A 7,458-nucleotide genomic window follows, 5' to 3' on the forward strand; every position below is an offset into this window, starting at 1 on the left:
CGCAAAACGCAACTTTCAGATGCCATCTTTCTTTATTTTTAAGCTCATCTGTCACGGAACAAGAAATGAAGGATACATCTATGCAGCCTTCAAAAATCAATCAGATGAGGGCTTTTCAGGAGACAGGAAGTGAATCTGACATTAGATTTGGATGTGCTTTGATGACTTCCTACCTTGGAATGCTTCCTCCGAAGGCAGCATTTTTTAGTCTTTGGATGCAGCCACAGTCTTTAGGTTCAAAAACAAGAAGGTGTTCAATTACCGTTCATTCGGTGATTGGTTGCTTGGTGTTTAAACAATATTTTCTTGGTTCATGCATTGGAAATCACAGGTGTGCTCAATTTTGTTTCAATGATTTTGTTACAGGTTTTCCAACGTGTGTGTTCGTGATAACAGGTGTGTTCGCTTAATTGTTATTCACTTCATAAGAATTCATCATTCATCTTATTGTTGCTTTGAGGTTCTACGTTGTATTTTCTATAGTCTTTCTAAAGTGTTTGTAATTATTCATGTCAACTTAGAAATAATGCTATTAGTGAGAGGAGAAATTTTTCTTTTTCAGTATAATTTTGGCAAGCGTTCTTGAGGTAGGATTTGTCATCAGTGCTTTTAAGGAGTGGCTAAAGGAATGATCAGTTATACCACTATACAACCATACTTGCTTGTGTTTCCTGTTTCCTGTGGCAGATCTTCTGAACACTGACTGTAAAAATTCACTGTGCACTGTATGAAGGGTGAGCTGAGTTTTAATAATCATGTATAAAATGTGGCAAATGCATGTATAAAGATTGTTCACAGTTTTTTATTCATGTATAATCAATGTGTAACTACTGAGAACTCAAGTCTTTGTGGTTCTCTGTAACTTTGTTCCCGCTCAATGACATCCATACCCACATCTTGCTTGAAGGTGTCTCCATATATGCCCGACTTGCGTTTCACATAGTTTTGAGTTTCTGGTCTGTTGACAGAAAAAAAAAAGATTTAAACATCATGGGACACACCATTATTAAATTGTGTAGTTAAATCATGAGATTAATTAGCAGAATGGAAATAAAAAATAAAAAAAGGGGATCAGAGACGGGCTACCTAAAACTAAATTATTTAATGAAAAACAATAAATTATTTAGTTATAGTTGTCAAAAAAAAAAAAAACATACCCAAGTCTTTTGCCCATAACTGTTTGAAGAAATTTTCTGGCAGATATTTGACCGAGAACTTTTCGGTAGCTATTGGTAAAGATGGCATCGGCATGTCTTCCAAACCTAAAGATGGTGTTTAAACATCACACAGTTATGACAGAGTTAGATGACTTCATTTGAAGTCAGAATAGACTATTTCTGACCGAGGATGGTATTAGGATTCAACCACTGGCCCAAAGTACAGTGCAAGAATTTACCAGTTACATGCTTGTTGGTGTGACATTGCTGCATTTTTATTAAGTCTTGCAGTACAGTTAGTTAAGTTTTGTTAAAATTGCAAGGATGATTTTTGATCGTTTGGAAGCATCAGCAAAAATTGGATGACAATATAGGCAGTACTCAGTGTATGCAATATGCCATATAACTGCATGCCACCATTTTGCAGCCAAAGTGTATTTATAATTGTTTTGGCAAATTAAAAGCCTAAACAATGTTAAAAATGAATAATTTTTTTAGCTAAATAAATAACATTTCAGATAAAATATGTATATTTATTTCTGATATATATATTTCTGACACATGCATGCAAGTGGCAAGTGAAAATGTCAGGGAAGAGAAATCTGAACTGTTGCACAGTAGAAAAAAAACGTGTTATTGTTGAGCACTAGGTGAATGAATGAATGACTGACCTAAACTCAGCATCTGGTGTTTGGGATGAAGTATCTGCTGGCAATTGCATTGGATCCTCAATAGAGGAGGTCATCAGTATCGCAGCTGCTCTCTGACCGAACCTAAAAAAACACATCAAGCACGGTCACATTCGTAAGAACAAGTTCTCTTCTACATAGAACAGTCAAAACAAGATGTTTTCAGACAGGAACGGGTTTAGTCCAGTTTTCGGTAGAGGAGACTACCGTGTTATTTTTGGCAGCCAATTTCTGACAAGTTTTTGCTCAAAACCAAACCACTACTGAACATTTGATAAAAGATACAGTGCACTTTATACACAGGATGGGTTCATGACTGTGACAACTAGCCCCAGTCTCACCTCAGTTTAAAAAAAAAAAAACATTGTTATTACATTACAAATTTAATGTAAGATAGAGAATTAAATAATATGCTCTCAAAAAGCCGTGGACTCAGTTCTTAATGAGAAGCCCTGACCCTAGTTAACACAACAAAAGCAGAGTTCTGTCAATTAGGGTAACGTGAACGTACGCTCAGAAGCAGCACAGACCTTCACGCTTCTCACAGGCAGCTGTTCTTTGTTAGGACCATTCATACCCTACTCTCTGCCCATGTGTTTGTATAGAAGTGTATAACCATAGTGTAAAAATGAGTCATACACTGTTAATTAGTTGTATCCTAACAAGTGCTGCAAATGTCATGTACTGAGAAAATCAGAATGCTATGAGAATGGTTTGCTGTTACATAATACTGTTGATGATTTCAAGTAGTTTCTCATTTGAGGATTTGTAATTATAAATGATATTATTTGTTATGTTTGCTACAAAGAAGATTAAAATTAAATTAAATTAATATCAATTATTATAAAAAAACTATGTAATCACAATTGTTTTTGGTCTGTCTTACCTCAGTGGATAGACTGGAGAAGATGTTGCTGACAGTAACAGACAGCAGAGCAATAGCAGGGCAGTTCTCTGCATCATTCTCACTAAAAACACAGTTCACATTATGATTCAAACCCACTGAAGCTATATACAGTCAAACCAAAATTTATTCAGACACCTTCAACATTTCTCATTTTATCACAGTTTATTCGCTACAGTTTAGGAAATGGTAATAAAATATGACAAGGACTCAGAGTTAAACTGTCAGACCAAATTCATCTTGATAATGTCAGTTAACTTTGGTAGAAAGGTATGTAATGAATTAGGTTGAATAGCTGTCAGCTGTTACATTTAAATATACAATTAGATAATACCAATTTTAGGCCAACCAATTACCAAGAAATGCTTAATTTTGTTCAGTCTGTTGTGTAAAAAGTTAGCAATTAAAGAAAAACACAAACAAAAAATGGTCAGGTCAAAGTGTCTGAATATTTTTTGTCACAAATTTTTATCAATCTTACTGGTAGTCCATTGTATGAAGAATTTTTGGGTATAATATGCCACCGTTTACTTTATTTTGCTATATCCTCACTTACATACATGAACTATAATGTCCTGCACCCACTAGTAAAAAGATATCAAAAAATTATATCTGGTGTCTGAATAATTTTTGGTTTGACTGTGTAATGTATGTATATATATTTATAAACTCCAGCTTTTCTATTCTATTATTAATTATTATTATTATTATTTAATAATATAATTGTAAATTAATACATTTTATTTAAAAAAATATTGTAAATGAATTTTACAATTTAGATTAATAATAATTGTTGTTACTAAAACTTCCTATTTCACTCTTGAACAAAAAAAGTTCCATTTAGAACCAAAAAGTGTTCTACAGTGAACATTCCTAGATTAACACAATAATCTGGTGAACAGATCTGAAGAATGTGCAATCTAACATCAAGAAGCTTTAAGACTCCAAAGAAATATAGGCAGCCAAAAAAGGTTCTTGATGATAAACCTATACAACAAACAACCGTCTAAGTATTTTTGCTTTCTAATGTAAAATAATTCTTAATTCCTAAATTGAATAGTCTTTTAACAGGAGAAAGATTGACGAGTTTACCTTGTTTGGTTGGTGATGTGCTCCTCTGACAGTCTAATGAACAAAGACATGAGATGTTGGTCACTCGTACTCAGGGTTTGGGTTCATTCTCGGTGATGCTGAATAAGAGAGTTTAAAAAGATTCAGTTAGGCATTTTGTACCCCTCTTTTCTACCTCTTGTTTTATATACCAAAAATTCCCTCCCTCCCCCCCTCCCTCTCTCTATGCCGCAACACCCTCTCTCTCTCTCTCTCTCTCTCTCTCGCTGTAATTTGTCATATAATTATTTACTCAACCGCATTTGTTCCAAACTACTGCTTTTTTTTCTGAAAGACAGAATTTAAGAATGAATCTTTCCATACAACACCTTTCCATGCAAGTATATAGTGACCATGTTTGGGTCCAAATAAAAAAGTACTTCATGCAACATCTGCACAAGTCTTCTGAAGACATTTAGGCCTTGTTTCACAGACAAGGGCTTAGACTAAACAAGGATTAGGCCATAGTTCAATTAGGACATTTAAGTAATTTTTACAATTGACAATTATGCATTTAGCAGATGCTTTTATCCAAAGCGACTTACATTGCATTCAAGTTACAGTTTTTACATTTTATCAGCTCTTGCTTTCCCTGGGAATCGAACCCATGATCTTGGCGTTGCTAGCGCCATGCTCTACTATTTGAGCTACAGGAAACTCAGCACCAAAAAACGTGCCTTAGAAAAAACATTACTTGTGTGCATTTTGAGACAAATCAAAGGCACTGATTTACACTACACTGCCAAACGTATTGGGTCACCCCCTTCTAATGAACATGTTTGACTACTTTAGTAATTTCTATGAGAACAAATCTTAATGTTTAAGCATATAATGATATTCTAGGGAATTGTGTGCTTCTAATTTTATAGCAACAGTTTGGACAGAACCCTTTTCTATTCTAACATGACAGTGCCTCTGTGCATAAGACATGGTTCAAAAAGAAATGATTGATTCAGTCAGCCGAAAACTCATCACCAAACACCAATGATTTGTACATACACTATATGGACAAAAGTATTGGGACACCCCCTTCTTTAGAACAGAAGAAGGTACTTCCAAAACTGTGGCAACAAAGATGGAAGCATAATTCACGTATTTAAAAACTGTATTTCCATCTCTGATGGAACAGTTTTGGACGTGTCTAAAATGACTTTACCCATATACAAGTCATTGGTGTTTGGTGATGAGTTTTTGGCTCAAGGTCTGCATTCAAAGTCACACCAGAGGTTTTCAGCTGGGATCAGGACTTTGCTTTATACAGACCAGTCAAGTTGTTCCACACTGGCTTTCATGTCCACACCACAATCATGTCTTTTTGAACCGTGTCTTATACACAGAGGCACTGTCATGTTAGAATAGAAAAGGGTCCTGTCCAAACTGTTGCTATAAAATTAGACAAAAGCGTCTGCTAAATGACAAAAGTAAAAAAGTAAAGAGTGCAAAGACCATCGACTCTACCGTGCGACTCCACCGGGCAGGGACACCGGCAAGGGATAGTAGTATCGCTTTTGATTTAATTTTTTCATTTATATGTTTAGTATTGAAATGTTGTTATATGCATGTGTCAATTTTATTTAATTTCTTTATTTTCTTAAATATGTGGGTAGATAGTATTTATAGAGTTGTAACTTTTTAGTTTTAGTTACTTTTTCTTATTTGTAAGTCGCTTTGGACAAAAGCGTCTGCTAAATGACAAAAGTAAAGTAAAGTAAGTAAAGTAAAATTAGAAGCACACAATTCCCTAGAATATCATTATATGCTTAAACATTAAGATTTGTTCTCACGGAAATTACTAAAGTAATCAAACAATATAGTGTATTTTAAGATCAATCAGATTAAGTTTCTTTCAGTTGAAACAACTCAGATTTAGAATTTAATCTGGGATTAGTTTTAAACCTTGTCTGTGAAACCGGGGGACAGTATAATAGATTCTAAATTTTACATTTTTAAATGTATATTTAAATCGGTTTCTTCAGTGGTTGTAGTTGCTTTTGTCATCATACAGTCCACTTTCTCATTCTTTAGTTTGTTAGTATATTTATTTAGTCTAATGAATGTCATGTACAGCATGGTCTTGTGTGGCTGGTAAAAAAAAAATTCTGTTTAATATATTTTGTAAGTTAGCTCTTCATCCTGTGGTTATAAAACCGTTTAATTCCAAAGATGAAGCACATGCTTCAGGTAATATACACTTGTCCAGATAGGGCATCGGTGAACTCACTCAGAGGATTTTCCACACAGAATCAAGTGTTTCCGAGTTGCCATGTTGCCTGGTTTTCTTTCTGTCAGAACCAGGAATATGGATTTATCTTGCTATAGCTCGCTGATATAGCTGTGATCATTTGTTTTGATTCCAGTTGACCAAAAAAAAAAAAAAAGTCTTTAAACATTTTCACAATTGAGAGTGCCTGAGTCCCAAACATGGCCAGGAATGCTATTTAAACTATTAGGAGCCAACTGGGATAAGGCTTTACCAGCTGGTTGTAAAATTTCACTTTTCTTTCCAAAGGTTTACATTTTCTCAGTAAAAAATTCATAAATTACATTTCTGCAATGTCCTTTAAAGAAATATCGGTTTCTTTCATAGTCTGGTTTCTTCTCAGTCTAGCCACTATAGCTACTGAATAAAAATATGATTGTTTTGGTTATGTTCTGTGTAATATGCAGCTTTCAGGCTGTCCGTAGCTAGAAACATTTCCATGCACTTCTAAATTTATTTTATTTATTTACAACCCGATCACCCGATAAAGTGCGTATAAATAATACGCCAAAGTCCATTTTTGCGTATCAATACCACGAGTTTTAATTTTTATTGAAAAATAAAAATTATACTTATACGCACACAGGTAACACTTTTTTGATGGTCCCTTTTGAGCATTCTGTTGACTATAATAAGTAACGTTGCACGTACATGCCAACTAACTCTCTTTAGAGTATTAGTAGACTGTCTGCTTTATATCTGCTAACTCTTTATTGTGATGGTGTCCCAACAGATTCTACTTACTATAAGTAACTTTGCAAGGGCATGTCAATTTATCCTAACCCTAACCCTACCAGTTTAATACTACTCTACTAATGAGAGTTAGTAGGTGCAATGTTATAGTCAACAGAATGTGTTAAAGGGACCATCAAAATAAAGTGAAACCACACTTTGTGACAGAATTAAAACTTGTGTGTGACTATGGCAATGAGCCAAAGTTGAGAATGCAATGCTAATCCCAATGCATTGTATGCAAAAAAAACCTACTGTATGCAAAAGTTAAAATCTCCTACGATTATGATTTTATCCTTAGAAAAGCAGAGATTTATCTGACAATGTCACAGAAGCACAACCACCTTAAAATAATTTTACTTGACTTCTGAGTGACACCATGTGGTGAATTGTGTCAATACCTCCTCCATTACCTTTTGGATGGGTCTTATGCTTATAACCATAAACTGGTACTCATTGACTATGTGCAATCTCAAACACCACAAAAACATAAACTCTTGAGTGGCCTGACCGGTCTTCAGATTTAATCTCATTAAAAATTCGAGATTTTAAGATAGCAGTGGCAACATGAAAACCAAAGATTATAAGTGATCTCAAAGATTTTTT

This window comes from Barbus barbus (genome assembly GCF_936440315.1).
Source record: "Barbus barbus genome assembly, chromosome: 37".
Classification (NCBI taxonomy): Eukaryota; Metazoa; Chordata; class Actinopteri; order Cypriniformes; family Cyprinidae; genus Barbus; species Barbus barbus.